This window comes from Salvelinus fontinalis, chromosome 20 (genome assembly GCF_029448725.1).
Source record: "Salvelinus fontinalis isolate EN_2023a chromosome 20, ASM2944872v1, whole genome shotgun sequence".
NCBI lineage: Eukaryota > Metazoa > Chordata > Actinopteri > Salmoniformes > Salmonidae > Salvelinus > Salvelinus fontinalis.
The window spans coordinates 21,939,945-21,957,203 of NC_074684.1; the positions used below are offsets into that span (position 1 = coordinate 21,939,945).

At 44.0% G+C, this 17,259-nt stretch overlaps 1 protein-coding gene across 1 annotated transcript in view; it reads left to right on the forward strand.

Moving 5' to 3' along the window:
• The window catches only part of LOC129817515 (sodium/potassium-transporting ATPase subunit beta-1-interacting protein 2), a 185,703-nt gene that overhangs the window by 116,452 nt on the left and 51,992 nt on the right, over positions 1-17,259 (forward strand). The window lies entirely within an intron of this gene.

Here is a 17,259-nt window from a genome sequence, read left to right on the forward strand (position 1 = left end):
ACACAGTAAAGCGAGACGCTCCACAACTTTCTGATGATGATACAGGTTCGGCAGACCCCTGTGCTGCTCATACACATCAAAAGATCTGGGTTATTTGTAACCAGATGTTTACCTTCTTCTGAAATTCATGAAGCTATTAATTAAACTCACATGCTCTGATAAATAATGGTAAATTAACACTGTCTTGACTTAGATTACAGGGCTCTTGGCGTGTGGACTGGATTTGCTCAATGGACGACATTAGAATTCACCCCGGTAACACACCACTGTTTGAGTGAGATAAATGGATATCAGCTCTATACAGCTTACAAAAAGAACCCTGCTCATTCACAGAGTACAGGTCATGGTTACACTATTATATGTATATTTTTTTTACAACAAACTAAATGGATAAATAAAAAGAACACAGTGGCCTCCATCATTCTTAAATGAAAGAAGTTTGGAACCACCAAGACTCTTCCTAGAGCTGGCCGCCCGGGACAAACTGAGCAATCGGGGGAGAAGGGCCTTGATCAGGGAGCTGACCAAGAACCAGATGGTCACTCTGACAGAGCTCTAGAGTTCCTCTGTGGAGATTGGAGAACCTTCCAGAAGGAAAACCATCTCTGCAGCACTCTACCAATCAGGCCTTTATGGTAGAGTGGCCAGCCAGAAGCCACTCTGTAAAACGCACATGACAGCCCGCTATGAGTTTGCCAAAAAAGACTCTAAGACCATGAGAAACAATAATTATCTGGTCTGATGAAACCAAGATTGAACTATTTAGCCTGAATGCCAAGAGTCGCACCTGGAGGAAGCCTGGCATCCCTACGTTGAAGCATGGTGGTGGCAGCATCATGTTTTTCAGTGGCATTGACTGGGAGACGAGTCAGGATCGAGGCAGGATCAAGATCCTTGATGAAAACCTGCTACAGAGCGCTCAGGACCTCAGACTGGAGCACACAGCCAAGACAACGCAGGAGTGGCTTCGGGACAAGTCTCTGAATGTCCTTGAGTGGCCCAGCCAGAGCCCGGACTTGAACCCGATCTAACATCTCTGGAGAGACCTGAAAATAGCTGTACAGAAACGATCCCCATCAGAGCTTGAGAGGATCTGCAGAGAAGAATGGGAGAAACTCCCTAAATACAGATGTGCCAAACTTGTAGCGTAATACCCAAGTATACTCAATGCTGTAATCGCTGCCAAAGGTGCTTCAACAAAATACTGAGAAAAGGGTCTCAATACTCACGTAAATATGATGTTTTAATTTTTTTTTTAATTAATTAGCAAAAATGTCCCAAATTGTATTGGGCTCTTCGTTATGGAGTATTGTGTGTAGACTGAGCAAAAATAACTATGTAATCAATTTTAGATAAAGGCTGTAACCTAACAAAATGTGGAAAAAGTCAGGGGTCTGAATACTTTCCGAAAGCACTGTAAAACCCAAAAGGGTTCTACCTGGAACTAAAAGGCAGTGGTGTAAAGTACTTGAGTAAAAATACTTTAAAGTACGACTTAAGTAGTTTTTAGGGGTATCTGTATTTTACTTTACTATTTACATTTTGTACAACTTTTACTTTTACTTCACTACATTCAAAAAGAAAATTATGTACTTTTTACTCCATACATTTTCCCTGACACCCAAAAGTACTAGTTTTATTTTGAATGCTTAGCAGGACAGGGAAATGGTCTAATTCACACACTTATCAAGAGAACATCCCTGGTCATCCCTACTGCGTCTGATCTGTCAGACTCACTAAACACATGCTTCATTTGTAAATTATGTCTGAGTGTTGGAGCGTGCCCCTGGCAACCCGTGAATTAAAAAATAAATAATAATTGTGCTTAATATAAATAAATTGAAAATTACAATTTTAATATTTCCAATATTTTAGCAATTATACTTACTTTTGATACTTAAGTATATTTAAAACCAAATACTTGTAGATTTTTATTCAAGTAGGATTGTACTAGGCGACTTTCACTTTTACTTGAGTCATTTTCTATTAAGATATCTTTACTTTTACTCAAGTATGACAATTGCATACTTTTTCCACCACTTCCAAAAGGGTTCTACCTGGATCTGAAAAGGGTTTTTCAAAGGGTTCCCCTATGCCTATGGGGACAGCCGATGAACCCTTTAAGGTTCTAGATAGCATATTTTTTCCTAAGAGTGTAGACAATACTTGCCTGAGGCCTCTCTTGCCCTGGAGCCCTACCCCAGCCCCCACACAACGCATTTCCCAATTATATGTAGGTCAGCAGTGTTATTATAGTGATCGTAGACCCATTTCACCAGTATTCTCAAAAGGTCTTTTCCTCAGCATTGTAATTTTGGTGTAGGGTAGGGTGGGATGGGGTGAGGGGTGTGTGTAGCGATTGAAGGGGCCACATTCTGCAGTTCTACTCTCAGTTTGCTTCCATTATGCTAGTGGTTACTATAAAAATATCACATGTTGTTAAGAGCTGGCTAAGAATTACTCATCTACGCCTCCTTTTGCATATCTTTACCCTTTTCATGGGGAACATTCTACATGCCTTCAGAGTAAATCTATTTTCACTCCACCAATCTGCATCTCAACATTACTTTAAGTAATATGGCTCCAATCAGCAGTGAGTGGAGCAGATACCCCCAGACTCATTTCTCTATGAGTTTCATTTCCCACTTAATGAGCTGTGGACCAGGGGCGTCTGTACACACACACACACACACACACCGACACAAACGCACACACAAACGCACACACCAACACCGACACAAACACACACACACACACACACACCAACACCGACACAAACACCGACACAAACACCGACACACACACACACACACACACACACACACACACACACACACACACACACACACACACACACACACACACACACACACACACACACACACACACACATACACACACATACAGATTCATCTCTAGAGCTGCCTCTGCTCTGGCACTGGTTCCTTTTGCTCTGCTCCATTTGAAATGAACATATTCTGCATACGTCATTTGTATTGCTTTCATATGCTTTTATAGAGCTGTTGTTTCTGCATGTGTACTGTACTGTATATGTATGGCATGTGTGATAGAGAGAGATAGAGAGAAACGCTACAGCACAGTTTGTGCCACACAGTATTTTTGAAAAATGAATGAAAGGTTGCTATTTTCTCTTAAGGTGGGGCTGTTTTTGCTTTGTGTGCACATCGTGTAGCAGAGATGTGAGAGTTCAAATCAGGTTCATAGTCATTCATCAATACATAATCTCTGTAACGGTACTCATCCTCGTCTGATGACGAGTATGAAAGATCGAACCAATGTGCAGCGTGGTTAGTGTCCATTTTAATGAAATCCAACTGAACATGAACACTGAATGACAAAACAACAAAAGAGAATGAACAAGACTGAAACAGTTCTGTATGGAAAAAACACAGACACAGAAAACTACCCACAACCCATAGTGGGAAAACAGGCTACCTAAGTATGATTCTCAATCAGAGACAACGAGCGACAGCTGCCTCTGATTGAGAACCATACCAGGCCAAACACAGAAATACAAAACCTAGACTACAAAACATAGAATGCCCACCCCAACTCACGCCCTAACCAAACTAAAATAAAGACATATAAAAGGAACTAAGGTCAGAACGTGACAATCTCTTTGGAAACACCGCTCATGAATTGGGCTTGGGTCCAAACGGTGAATAGAAAAGCTTTTACCTCAATTGAAATAGGCAGCTTTTAATTTGACAAATTATCATGCATTATGATCAGAAAACCATTGCCAGCATTAGTCAAATTAAGTTTCCTTAATACATTTACATAAAAACAGTTACAAACCACAGCAGAGCATCCTACGCTACATAGTTGACTAGACAGTATACTGTGGACCTGTCACTGGGGAAGTATGAATACATGTTGCTATTGGTCTTCAATCATATACATGCTGCTCATCTTTTCTTCAGGGATGAATGGTCCCCATTCAATGACAGGTTCGTAGTGGCATTGTATGCTCAGTAGCATGATTGGCATTTAAATTATGTGAATGATGTCAGTTTATATAAGCAACATTAATATTTTACATTTTCAGTCCTGGGGCATCTTACAGTGTGCTGTTTGGTGTTCATGTATAATAGATATGTCTGTCATAGATGAAGTTACAGATGTAGGACCCTAATTTGAGTTAATTATAATCCTGCAGTAACAGGAAATGTGAATTATTATGTGGATTATAATTAATGGGCATTTTTGTAGGGAACATTTTGTCTGAAATTTCCAAGTGGAAATTACAAACTTCAGGAGTCATTTTAAAACCCAAATGCACTCCAAGTTTTAAATTTCCTGCATTGCAGGAAAGTTCTCCTTCAACAGGGTGATCAAAATAAGATCCTACATCTGTATAGCCCTGATTGGCTAAAGCAATGATAGTATGTTTAGTTAGTGGCTATACCAGTAAGGGAGACGAGAGGGTCTGCATAATCAAAGGAATACAGTCGGCAGCTATTTCTGATTTGCTTGCTAAAGTTACAAAAAAACAACATTGATATTATTATTATTATTTTTTTAAATCACATTCACGCTTACACTAATAAAGCATAATACGCTAAGCATTTCTCCTCCTCTTTGTAAGTCCCATTTAACAACAGCATGCAACTTCCCAATTATGAATGTATTTTTAGATATGGAAAGAGGTGTCTTGGGGTGCTGAAGGCAGTAGCACTGCTTGATTGAGAACATTAAAGAAGCAAATGGAGAACTGGTACAACGTTAAAAGATATATAAATATATTATAGATATTTGGAACCTTGAGGATGTCATTATACTATCCAATGGAATAAGTGTGTTCTCAACCATTACATGTTGCCAACTAAAATCCCATTAAGACAGTGTTGCGTAAAACCAACATTAATCTTTTGAATTGCTTTTATTTGGCTTAAACCTAATCAAGCTAATGAAGTATGCCCTCTAATCGACACTTGTGATTGTCCTGATTAGATGCCTATCTTCCATCATGATCATTTACATAATTTCCCCATCACCATCTCCCGCAGCAGAATTAGACTCAGAACCCTGCCTCAGTCTTCATTCAGTCTATAGGTGGAGCATCATGTGTCCCAAAAGGCACCCTATTCCATTTAATGTGCACTACTTTTGTCCAGGGCCCATAGGGCTATGGATTTAGCCATTGACTGATTGTTGCAAATGTGAGCAGAGCCAACACCAGACAAATACTCTTGCACAACACTGAGCCTGTGGCCTGCCCTGGCTACATTCACCTTCCAGACTACACTGAGATTAACACTAAGCCTTTGGCCTTCCCTGGCTACATTCACCTTCCAGACTACACTGAGATTAACATTGAGCCTGTGGCCTGCCCTGGCTACATTCACCTTCCAGACTACACTGAGATTAACATTGAGCCTGTGGCCTGCCCTGGCTACATTCACCTTCCAGACTACACTGAGATTAACACTGAGATATGGATTATTGGAAGTGCTAGTGGCAGAGTGTACTGTGCATTTCTTTAAAACGGCACAGTGTGTTTCACTGACTGAAATACCCTCGTTATCTTCTTATGGCTGCAGGGTGAATATTGAAAAACTGGAAAATATGTGCACATTTTCAAACGGCCTCTTAATCAATTTTTGCTCTTACAATATGCATATATTTAATACTATTGGATAGAAAACAGTCTCTAGTTTCTAAAAACGTTTGAATCATTTCTCTAAGTGGAACAGAACTATTTTTACAGCCCATTTCCTATCCGGAATTGAGATTTCCAAATGCGATGTCTCTCTTTAAGAGCTTGTCTATAAAAGGTCATGTCACTTAGGACTGTAGAAACACGTCATACGCCTTCCTCTGGGTGTAATGCGGAAGTGAGAGAAGAAAGCAGTTGAATATCTCGTCCAGGGACTGAACACAGCACCTTGGAGTGAGACCTGCGCACTTAATTTTTTTTTCTGGTCACAAAGTAGAATATGGACTCGGCTCCTGGAAAACGCTCGTTAAAGGTGAATATGAGCTCTGGCTACGATATTATTTGATACATGTCACAAAATCATCCTAAAGTATGTTTTTTCAATATAGTTTAATTATATTATTGAAATTTATTCTGGACTTTAGACGTGATGCGACGCAGGAATTGTTTGAAGAAAGAGAGGTTAGCGCCGCACGGCCAGTGTGCTTGCTAATACAAGAGGGAAATAGTTTGTTCTGGAACCCAAACAAAGACTGTACTGGACAATGGACCCCTTTACAACATTCTGATGGAATATCAACAAAGATAAGGACCCAATTTGGGATGCTTTTTCATATATCTGTCGAACTGTGCTATGCTATCGTTTGACTAGAATCAATGCTGCCGTATGCTAGCTAATGTAGTAAGCTAATATAACGATATATTGTGTTTTCGCTGTAAAACGGAAATATTGGCTCTATTCACACGATCTTTGTCTTTCATTAGCTATCCACCATATATTTTTCTGAAATGTTTTATGAGGTGTAATTAGTAGTTGACGTTGGTGTCTGTATTTTCTCTGGCTACTCCCGTGCGATTTCAGACTGTAGCTATGATGGGAGCAGTAATGTAAAACTGATTTATAGCTAAAATATGCACATTTTTTGAACAAAACATAGATTTATTGTGTAACATGTTATAGGACTGTCATCTGAGGTAGTTTTTTCTAGGTTGTTTAGGTTGTTTCTAGGTTAGTTAGGTTGGCTTGTGCATGCTACTTGAATCCTACTTGTGCTGTGAAAAATGTCTGTCCTCTTTTTTATTTGGTGGTGAGCTAACATAAATATATGTGGTGTTTTCTCTGTAAAATATTTAAAAAATCGGACATGTTGGCTGGATTGACAAGATGTTTATCTTTCAAATGCTGTATTGGACTTGTTAATGTGTGAAAGTTAAATATTTTTAAAAAATAGATTTTGAATTTCGCGCCCTGCACCTGAGCTGGATGTTGTCATAAGTGTACCGGTGACGGGCTGCCCCCCTAACATATCCTATCATAATTTCCGGCATTGTTGGTGTGCGTTGTGCCTTTAGTCTTTTGTTCTATTTTTGGGCCAGCATTATGAGTTAACAAAGCAGTTAGAAACAAGGTTACATTATCCCTGTGCTTCTGGTCCAATTTGAGCCCAGTCCCTTTGTGTTTGTGCTATTTTTGATAGGTTTGGTTTTCGAGAGGATATTTGGTGTTAACAGCCTCCATCCTTGATACACTTCAAAGTCATTTGTAACATCACACACTCATCCCCTCTTTCTGTCATAGATAGTTTGCATCATTGATACCCACACACCCATGGAGCTGGGAAGCAGGAATCAATAATACATAGCTGTATAATGTATTAGATGTTAGGTAGATACGACTGAAGATGACAGTGTGTACAGTCACACTCTTCATTTGTGCCAGGTGAGATCACCAGTTCTGGTTGAGGCTTGGCTGATATTCTGACAATCGTGATAATGTGTCATCATTGACTCTTGTGGGTTTTCATAGCCACCATCCCCAGAGCCTCCTTGCAAAAGATCTATATTTTATAGTTGTCAATGTACGTTAGCATTAAACATAATCAGACCGCATATCATCATGGTACTTTTTGTGAGCCTTATTCAAATATTGCTTTGATTCACTTTGTACACTATTAATTGTTTCAGAATCTATTAATATTTACAAAGGCTGGAGAGGGTGCTTTCCTTAAAAAGGATGCACAACCTAGTGCTGCGGGTCTGAATTAATAAGATAGCTGAGCTAATGATTCATTTAGCTAAACTACAAAAAATGTTAAGTAACTGAAACTCTTAAGGATGAATGGCATAATCTACTGTATCTGCAGACATCACAAAGGTGGGTGATGATGTACAGTCAGGAGATGAATCGTAACGAGAGACCAATCAGCCACAACATTATGGGGTTGAGCTGAAGAGAGAGGGAGCGGAGGGAGAGAGAAAGAGAGGGAGTGGGGGAGAGGGGATAACTGCAAGGAAACAGAGGACATTTAGGATGAATAAGCTCATATTCTAGTAAAAGGATAACGAAGCATCATTATAATGTTGACTTGTGCTTTAAATGGCGATAAGCTCATTATGAGCGCGTGAGAACATTTAAGTGTATGTTTCTCATGGTATCCCTCCACCCACCTAAGAAGGATCATTAACTTTCTCTGTTCTTCCTTGCTTCCCCTCCACCCTATCCAGAAAGGCCATCATGTATAATACCTCATTCTGACACCTAATACCTAATTCTGACACCCAACCCAGCATGTCGAACAGAACTGTGCATAACTGGAGTCACTCAGGTGAATTGTTGTACTAGTGGCTCTTCCATGCCAGGCTGGAGGTTCAAAGTGGGTCTGTGTGTCCCTGATACACTCCTTCTCTCTGGACAGCCAGGCCCTAGGCCCCAAGCTGCCATACATATGGGTGCCAGTTTCAGCCATGTGGAGTGTGGCTGATTCCCCCTGCCAAGGTGGGCCGTCACACCCTAGTGAAACCAGGGCCCAGTTGAGTTGGAGGTATGCCTTCGTCTACCCGCCCAGGGCCCTAAATCAGGGAGATGGAATGGGCTTCCTCCTTTCCTCCATGCTCACCTGCACACCAACACCAGTGGAGCGGCAAAGCCTTCAGCACACTGCCGGATCCTCCCGGGACCAATAAAGGAAGGAGAAACGGACGTTTTTCACATGCCCCCCAGAGTTTAAAGTGATATTCACTTGACCCAGTTTCCACGTCTAAGTCTCCTGTCTAGGGAGGAAATCCACTAAGTTAAGAGCTGAAGGCTTCTCCTTGAATTTTATGAGGTTTTTTTTGCAACTAAACCAGTTATCCCCCTTCTCTAATGTGGATGGATAACATTTTCTCCCTCTCTCTTTTTGGATGAAAGCTGAGGCTATTCTCCCCTTTTGAGATTGTTATTTTTTTCTGAGTGGTCTGAGTGGATGGTCTAGAGGTCCTGCAAGTGGTGGTCAGATGTTTGGTGCCAGGCAGACAAGGAACGGGGGATGAGGGGCCACTGACCCCTGACCCTACCCTGTTGGCCCCTGACTGATCCTGGCAGCTGCTGTCACTGGGACAAGTGAAACAAGTGCCTCAAGTCCCCACTGGTTCTCTAGAAGAGATAACCCTTCTGTCTAACACTCCTTCCAGCTGAGCCAACTGTCTCTGTTTGTTGAAGAGGAGATAAAGGACACTGTCTTTACAAAGGACACCAGGCGATTACATAGTACAGTACACTGCTTATTCTTTTAATTGTGACTGGCCAAGTTGAACGCAGGCGAGACAGAACAACATCTTATTCAAAACAGAACGGAATGGGGGAGAAGAAGAAAAGCACTCCCATTGTCTCCCAGAGGTGTCCATGTCTATTCATATAGAGCACTGGTTCCTGGTAAATGTATGTGAAATGGAACTGTCTCAGAAAATCAGCAGGTTGTTTATCTCTGTTGATTTTTCCTCTCCACACGCTGCTCATGTCACAATGCTTTTCTCTGCCACCAGTGTAGCAACCATCTGCAGGTGTGAGGCAAATGGAGCGTGTCTCCTTGAACAGGTTACTCCGCCACACACACATAGTCAATCAATGAAATTCAATCAAATGTATTTATAAAGCCCTTTTTACATCAGCCGATGTCAAAAAGTGCTATACAGAAACCAAGTCTAAAACCCCAAACAGCAAGCAATGCAGATGTAGAAGCACATAGTCCCAGTCCCAGCCATGCCTCCTCCTCCTCAGGCAGTCCCATAGGAGGGGGGTCCTGCAGCCAGCCAACAGAAAGGGTTATTGGACCTTGCAGAGAACCAGAGACTAATGACTAGAGACCTTTACAAAAGGTATTCCAGAGTTCATCCTATGCGAATGGTGTTATGACACTGGGAATCTGGCATTTTCAGGTCAATCTTCTAAAGGTCACTTATAAGATGGAGAAAAGGCATCTTATGATGATTGCCATGTGTCCTATTATATTAAATGAACTGCCATCCGAAAGCAGTTTTTTTTCCCTTGCTATGTGGATAGTACAGATGGACGCTATGAATTATGCTGTGTAAGCAAAATGGAAGATTGACTTTATCCTTTTGTGTTGATATACTGTACATGGCAAGCTGAACATGATTTGCTTTGTGAAGCCTAAAGAATAAGCCCCAACAGTTTTTTCCCTCTCTTGTCGAGGTGAATGTGATTGTCACAGGTATGCATACCGTGGCTTTTCAATGTTTTCCTTCTTTCCAATTTTCAGCTGTTAGACCACAAACATTGGCTTTGGCACCTGTTGTTGGTTGGACACTGTTGTCATGCTCTGTCATCTGCTCTGTTACCTGCAATTCTCTCTGCAATCAGCGCTCTCAGGCAAGAAGGAGAACACTACCATTTGGCTTTCGATCGCTACTTGACTTTGTGAATGACCTACTTTATTGCCAATAGTGTTATAGCTTGCTGTGTGCACTTTTGGGACTATTCCATTGGTTCCGGTTGTACCTGGCAAATTAAATTAAGCAGCACAAGTGTTTTGACATTTACAGAAGTATGTATTTAACCCAGATCTGCTATAAACTAGAAGAGATAGGAACGGTTTTGCTAGCAGATCTTGTTGTGATGTTCATGTTCTAGGGTTGCTTAACGATAAAGAACTCAGTCTGTGCACCTGATTATATATGACAGGAGGCAGCAGGCCCAGACTGAGTCCGCCTACATCAGTAATGACAGCACCAGGGAAGCATTGTTTAAAGAAATACCCACCGGACTGCCCATTTAACCTGCAGCAGCAATACCGTTCTCCCTTCCCCTCTCTCCCTCTATTCCTCTCTCTCTCTTTCTCTCTCTCACTCTGCTGGTTTCTTCTGCTGTTTTCTTGATTGCGCTGCCTACTGTCTAAAATGAATTCGTTATTTGTCTCTGTGGAGTTTCTCCACTCATTTTAATGGTCCATTTGCTCCCCATATCCCCCGAATGCCTGAATCACCAGTCCAAGGAGATGTGACTTTAGACTTCAAAGACAGTCTGTGGAGTAGCTAAGATTTTTACGAGGTGTTTTCCCCATTATTGTGTGCTGTGTCATCATTCCAGTTGACAAGTTATCTGTGAAAAATGAGTATAATTCTATTTGTTCCCCTGTTTTTTATCATCTATTTTTGTAGCTATTAGTACAAATTGTGGGGCTGTAGTGCCGAAATGTCTCAGAGACCATAACAGGGCCTCTCTCTCTCTTTTGGCCATATGGGTTGTTAGGGAGAAGTGGTGCGTGCATCATTCGATAGAACTGAACAATCTAATTTGTGTGCACAGAAGGTGTTGTCTGCTACTCCTCCCTGTTGTGGCTAGTCATATCTGAGACATGCACGCACGCGCCCCACACATGGCATAGCTCATCTGTGTCTTACTGTGTGTGATGACGGCAGTCTTTGATGTCATGGAGCAATCTGTCCCCCGCTCGCCACACCCTCCTCTGGGAGGACACAGATGCCATGCGTCACCCGGGTTACAGTAGCAGCAGAGGAGTATGAGAAACAGACTTTTAACTGAAGAATGACGGCCAGGTTCTTTCACCAGCCCACACCCTCTCCTCCTTCTACACACTGATCCCCTTCTCCTTCTACACACTGATCCCCTCCTCCTTCTGTACACTGATCCCCTCCTCCTTCTGCACGCTGATCCCCTCCTCTTTCTGCCCACTGATCCTCTCCTCCTTCTGCACACTGATCCCCTCCTCCTTCTACACACTGATCCCCTCCTCCTTCTGTACACTGATCCCCTCCTTCTGTACACTGATCCCCTCCTCCTTCTGCACACTGATACTCTCCTCCTTCTACACACTGATCCCCTCCTCCTTCTGTACACTGATCCTCTCCTCCTTCTGCACACTGATCCTCTCCTCCTTCTGCACACTGATCCCCTCCTCCTTCTACACACTGATCCCCTCCTCCTTCTGCACACTGATCCCCTCCTCCTTCTGCACACTGATCCCCTCCTCCTTCTGCACACTGATCCCCTCCTCCTTCTGCACACTGATCCCCTCCTCCTTCTGCACACTGATCCTCTCCTCCTTCTACACACTGATCCTCTCCTCCTTCTACACACTGATCCTCTCCTCCTTCTGTAGAACTGATCCCCTCCTCCTTCTGCACACTGATCCCCTCCTCCTTCTGCACACTGATCCCCTCCTCCTTCTGCACACTGATCCCCTCCTCCTTCTGCACACTGATCCCCTCCTCCTTCTACACACTGATCCCCTCCTCCTTCTACACACTGATCCCCTCCTCCTTCTACACACTGATACTCTCCGCCTTCTACACACTGATCCCCTCCTCCTTCTGCACACTGATCCCCTCCTCCTTCTGCACACTGATCCCCTCCTCTTTCTGCACACTGATCCCCTCCTCCTTCTGCACACTGATCCCCTCCTCCTTCTGCACACTGATCCCCTCCTCCTTCTGCACACTGATCCTCTCCTCCTTCTACACACTGATCCTCTCCTCCTTCTACACACTGATCCTCTCCTCCTTCTGTAGAACTGATCCCCTCCTCCTTCTGCACACTGATCCCCTCCTCCTTCTGCACACTGATCCCCTCCTCCTTCTGCACACTGATCCCCTCCTCCTTCTGCACACTGATCCCCTCCTCCTTCTGCACACTGATCCCCTCCTCCTTCTGCACACTGATCCTCTCCTCCTTCTGCACACTGATCCTCTCCTCCTTCTGCACACTGATCCCCTCCTCCTTCTACACACTGATCCCCTCCTCCTTCTACACACTGATCCCCTCCTCCTTCTACACACTGATACTCTCCTCCTTCTGCACACTGATCCTCTCCTCCTTCTGCACACTGATCCTCTCCTCCTTCTGCACACTGATCCCCTCCTCCTTCTACACACTGATCCCCTCCTTCTGTACACTGATCCTCTCCTCCTTCTGCACACTGATCCTCTCCTCCTTCTGCACACTGATCCCCTCCTCCTTCTACACACTGATCCCCTCCTCCTTCTGCACACTGATCCCCTCCGCCTTCTACACACTGATACTCTCCGCCTTCTACACACTGATCCCCTCCTCCTTCTGCACACTGATCCCCTCCTCCTTCTGCACACTGATCCTCTCCTCCTTCTGCACACTGATCCCCTCCTCCTTCTACACACTGATCCTCTCCTCCTTCTGTAGAACTGATCCCCTCCTCCTTCTACACACTGATCCCCTCCTCCTTCTGTAGAACTGATCCCCTCCTCCTTCTGCACACTGATCCCCTCCTCCTTCTGCACACTGATCCCCTCCTCCTTCTACACACTGATCCCCTCCTCCTTCTGCACACTGATCCCCTCCTCCTTCTACACACTGATCCTCTCCTCCTTCTGCACACTGATCCCCTCCTCCTTCAACACACTGATCCCCTCCTCCTTCTGTACACTGATCCCCTCCTCCTTCTGCACACTGATCCCCTCCTCCTTCTGCACACTGATCCCCTCCTCCTTCTGCACACTGATACTCTCCTCCTTCTGCACACTGATCCCCTCCTCCTTCTGTAGAACTGATCCCCTCCTCCTTCTGCACACTGATCCCCTCCTCCTTCTGCACACTGATCCTCTCCTCCTTCTGCACACTGATACTCTACTCCTTCTGCACGCTGATCCTCTCCTCCTTCTGTACACTGATCCCCTCCTTCTACACACTGATACTCTCCTCCTTCTGCACACTGATCCCCTCCTCCTTCTACACACTGATCCCCTCCTCCTTCTGCACACTGATCCCCTCCTCCTACACACTGATCCCCTCCTCCTTCTGCACACTGATCCCCTCCTCCTTCTGCACACTGATCCCCTCCTCCTTCTGCACACTGATCCTCTCCTCCTTCTTCACACTGATCCCCTCCTCCTTCTACACACTGATCCCCTCCTCCTTCTACACACTGATCCCCTCCTCCTTCTGCACGCTGATACTCTCCTCCTTCTGTACACTGATCCCCTCCTCCTTCTGCACACTGATCCCCTACTCCTTCTGCACACTGATCCCCTCCTCCTTCTACACACTGATCCCCTCCTCCTGTACACTGATCCTCTCCTCCTTCTGTACACTGATCCCCTCCTCCTTCTGTACACTGATACTCTCCTCCTTCTGTACACTGATCCCCTCCTCCTTCTGTACACTGATCCCCTCCTCCTTCTGTACACTGATCCCCTCCTCCTTCTGCACGCTGATACTCTCCTCCTTCTGTACACTGATCCCCTCCTCCTTCTGCACACTGATCCTCTCCTCCTTCTGTACACTGATCCTTTCCTCCTTCTGCACACTTCCCCTGCTCATTGTCTCTCTTACTCATTTTGCTCTTCTCTCCTTTAATCCGTCTCTCTCATACTCTATCACTCCGTATTTCTCTGATCTCATTCTTGTCAACCTCACTCTTTTCTTCTCTCTCCCTTTCTCTTTTTCTCCCATCACCCCCCCCCCCTCTCTCTCTTGCTCTTGCTCTCTCTTCCTTTCACTTTTCTCTTCCGCCACCCCCCCTCTCTCTCTCCCCCTCTCTCTCTAACTGTAGTGTGTGAGTCACCTCAGTAAAGAGGCATGTAGATGAGAAGTTTTGGTGTATTTTTTCCTGTGAGTGGAAGTGGCTCGCTCCACTGCTGTTTGATTCGCAGCTGCCTATGATTTTCTCCTCTCCTCCATTGTTTGGATCCTGCGTTGACTCTGCTTATTATGGATATAAAGGGAGGGTTTGTGTCACACATAATGCGGACCTGTCTCGCCAACATGTCATTCAGAAAGGGCATATGATTCATTTCCAAAGTAATTTCTTGTTAGAAGTTCGCATTCAACTTATTTCCTGAATGGGTTACCAGTACATTGATTACAGGTCTTGTATAGCCATGGCCGCATGAACCATTACTTTATTTCTCACTCCAATGTATACAAGAGTTTAACACACAACCCCAGGGTGATGAAATATCTTATCATTGTGCTACATTTAGAAAATTGCTTTCATAAATCTCCCTCCGTGTTCAGCAAGGAAATCAAATTGTAGGGAAATTATCTGATTCAGACATTCCACACCCTTTCTGGTCCTCATATTGAAATATAGTACTTTATTGTGTAGACGTTGTGCCTGTGAAAAGGGGTTGTAATTGGATTTTTTGAATAAAGGGACTCTTGTATAGTGTGGCAATAGATTTTATAATTTTGATATGAATACAAGAAGCGTTCAGTTACAGCATTTTTTTTAATAATAGTATTATTTATATATCAGCACCGAGCTAAAGGCTAGAGCTGCCGCTTTCGAGGAGTGGGACACTATTCCTGACGTTCATAAGAAATACAACTAATCCCTCAGACGAACCATCAAACAGGCAAAGCGTCAATACAGGACTAAGATTGAATCTTACTACACCGGCTCTGACGCTCGTCTGATGTGGCATGGCTTGCAAACTATTTTGGACTATGAAAGGAAACTCAGCCGCGAGCTGCCCAGTGACGCAAGCCTACCAGACGAGCTAAATGCCTTTTATGATCACTTCAAGGCAAGCAACACTGAAGCATGCATGAGAGCCCCAGATGTTCCCGACGACTGTGTGATCATGCTCTCCGTAGTCAATGTGAACACACTGCCCTTTCCCACCTGGACAAAGGAACACCTATGTGAGAATGGTGTTCATTGGCTACAGCTCAACGTTCAACACCATAATGCCCACAAAGCTCATCACTAAGCTAAGGACCCTGGGACTAAACATCTCCCTCTGCAACTGGATCGTGGACTTCCTGAAGGTCACCCCCAGGTGGTAAGGGTAGGCAACAACACATCTGCCACACTGATCCTCAGCACTGTTTGCTTAGTCCCCTTCTGTTCCCCCTGTTCACCCATGACTGCGTGTCCAAGCACGACTCCAACACCATCATAAAGTTTGTGACGACACAACAGTGGTAGGCATGATCACCGACAATGATGAGACAGCCTATAGGAAGGAGGTCAGAGACCTGGCAGAGTGGTGCCAGAACAACAACCTCTCCCCCAACCTGAGCAAGACAAAGGAGCTGATCATGGACTACAGGAAAAGCAGGGCCGAACAGGCCCCCATTAACATTGACAGGGCTGTAGTGGGGCGGGTCGAGAGTTTCAAGTTCAATGGTGTACACATCACCAACGAATCATCATGGTCCAAACCCACCAATAAAGTTGTGAAGAGGACACAACAACACCTTTTCCCCCTCAGGAGACTGAAAATATTTGGCATGGGTGCCCAGATCCTCAAGCAAAAAAATCTACACCTGCACCATTGACAGCATCCTGACCAGTTGCATCCCACTAATGGTATGGCAACTGCTCGATATCTGACCCAGTACATCACTGGGGCCAAGCTTTATGACATCCAGGACCTATATACTAGGCGGTGTCAGAGGAAGGCCCAAATAATTCTCAAAGACTCCAGTCACCCAAGTCATAGACTGTTCTCTCTGCTATCGCATGGCAAGTGGAACCAGAATGTCAAGTCTAGGTCCAAAAGGCTCTTTAACAGCTTCTACCCCAAGCCATAAGACTGCTGAACAATTAATCAAATGGATACCCAGACTATTTACATTAACCCCCCCCCACTGCTGCTACTCACTGTTTATTATCTATGTAAAATCACTTCACCCCTACCTACATGTACAAATTACCTTGACTAACCTGTACCCCGGGACATTTACTCAGTACTGGTACCCCCTGTATATAGCCTAGTTATTGTTACGTAATCTCATCCGCATGCTCACACCCCATCCCTAGTGCCTGCATTATTGTTTGCCACTAAGCCTTAAATTGTACCATTTAGTTTTTCTCGGTCGCCCGTGCTGTTCAATATTTCAATAATAAGTCATTCGATTTTTCCATTGTGTTAATGATGGCGGATTGATTGATTTCCATGTTTTTAGTCACCGTTTTTTCAAGATGAGTGATGAGAAGAGAATCATCCAGCCCGGTTACAGCAAGATTTGAATACACTATTCCTTTTGGTATTGAATTTTGAGAGTAATGATTGAAAATGTTCAACTGGAAATGATTGTAAAGAATGAAGAATCATTTGACTAAACTTACATGTGCTTTACATAAAGGGTTAAACCATGAACCATAGATCCATACGACGTATCTTCTCACAGTCACTTCCTGAAGCATAGCGACAGTGGTTGAAAAGTCCAGGCTTATTGAACAGGCTTTCAGATGGAAGTAAAAGCAGGCAGGCGAGCTCCAAACTGTCACAGAGAAAACCACGACATCAAGCTCAACCAGCTCAAAAAAATTGCGAAGCAGCCTCGATGCCAGAGG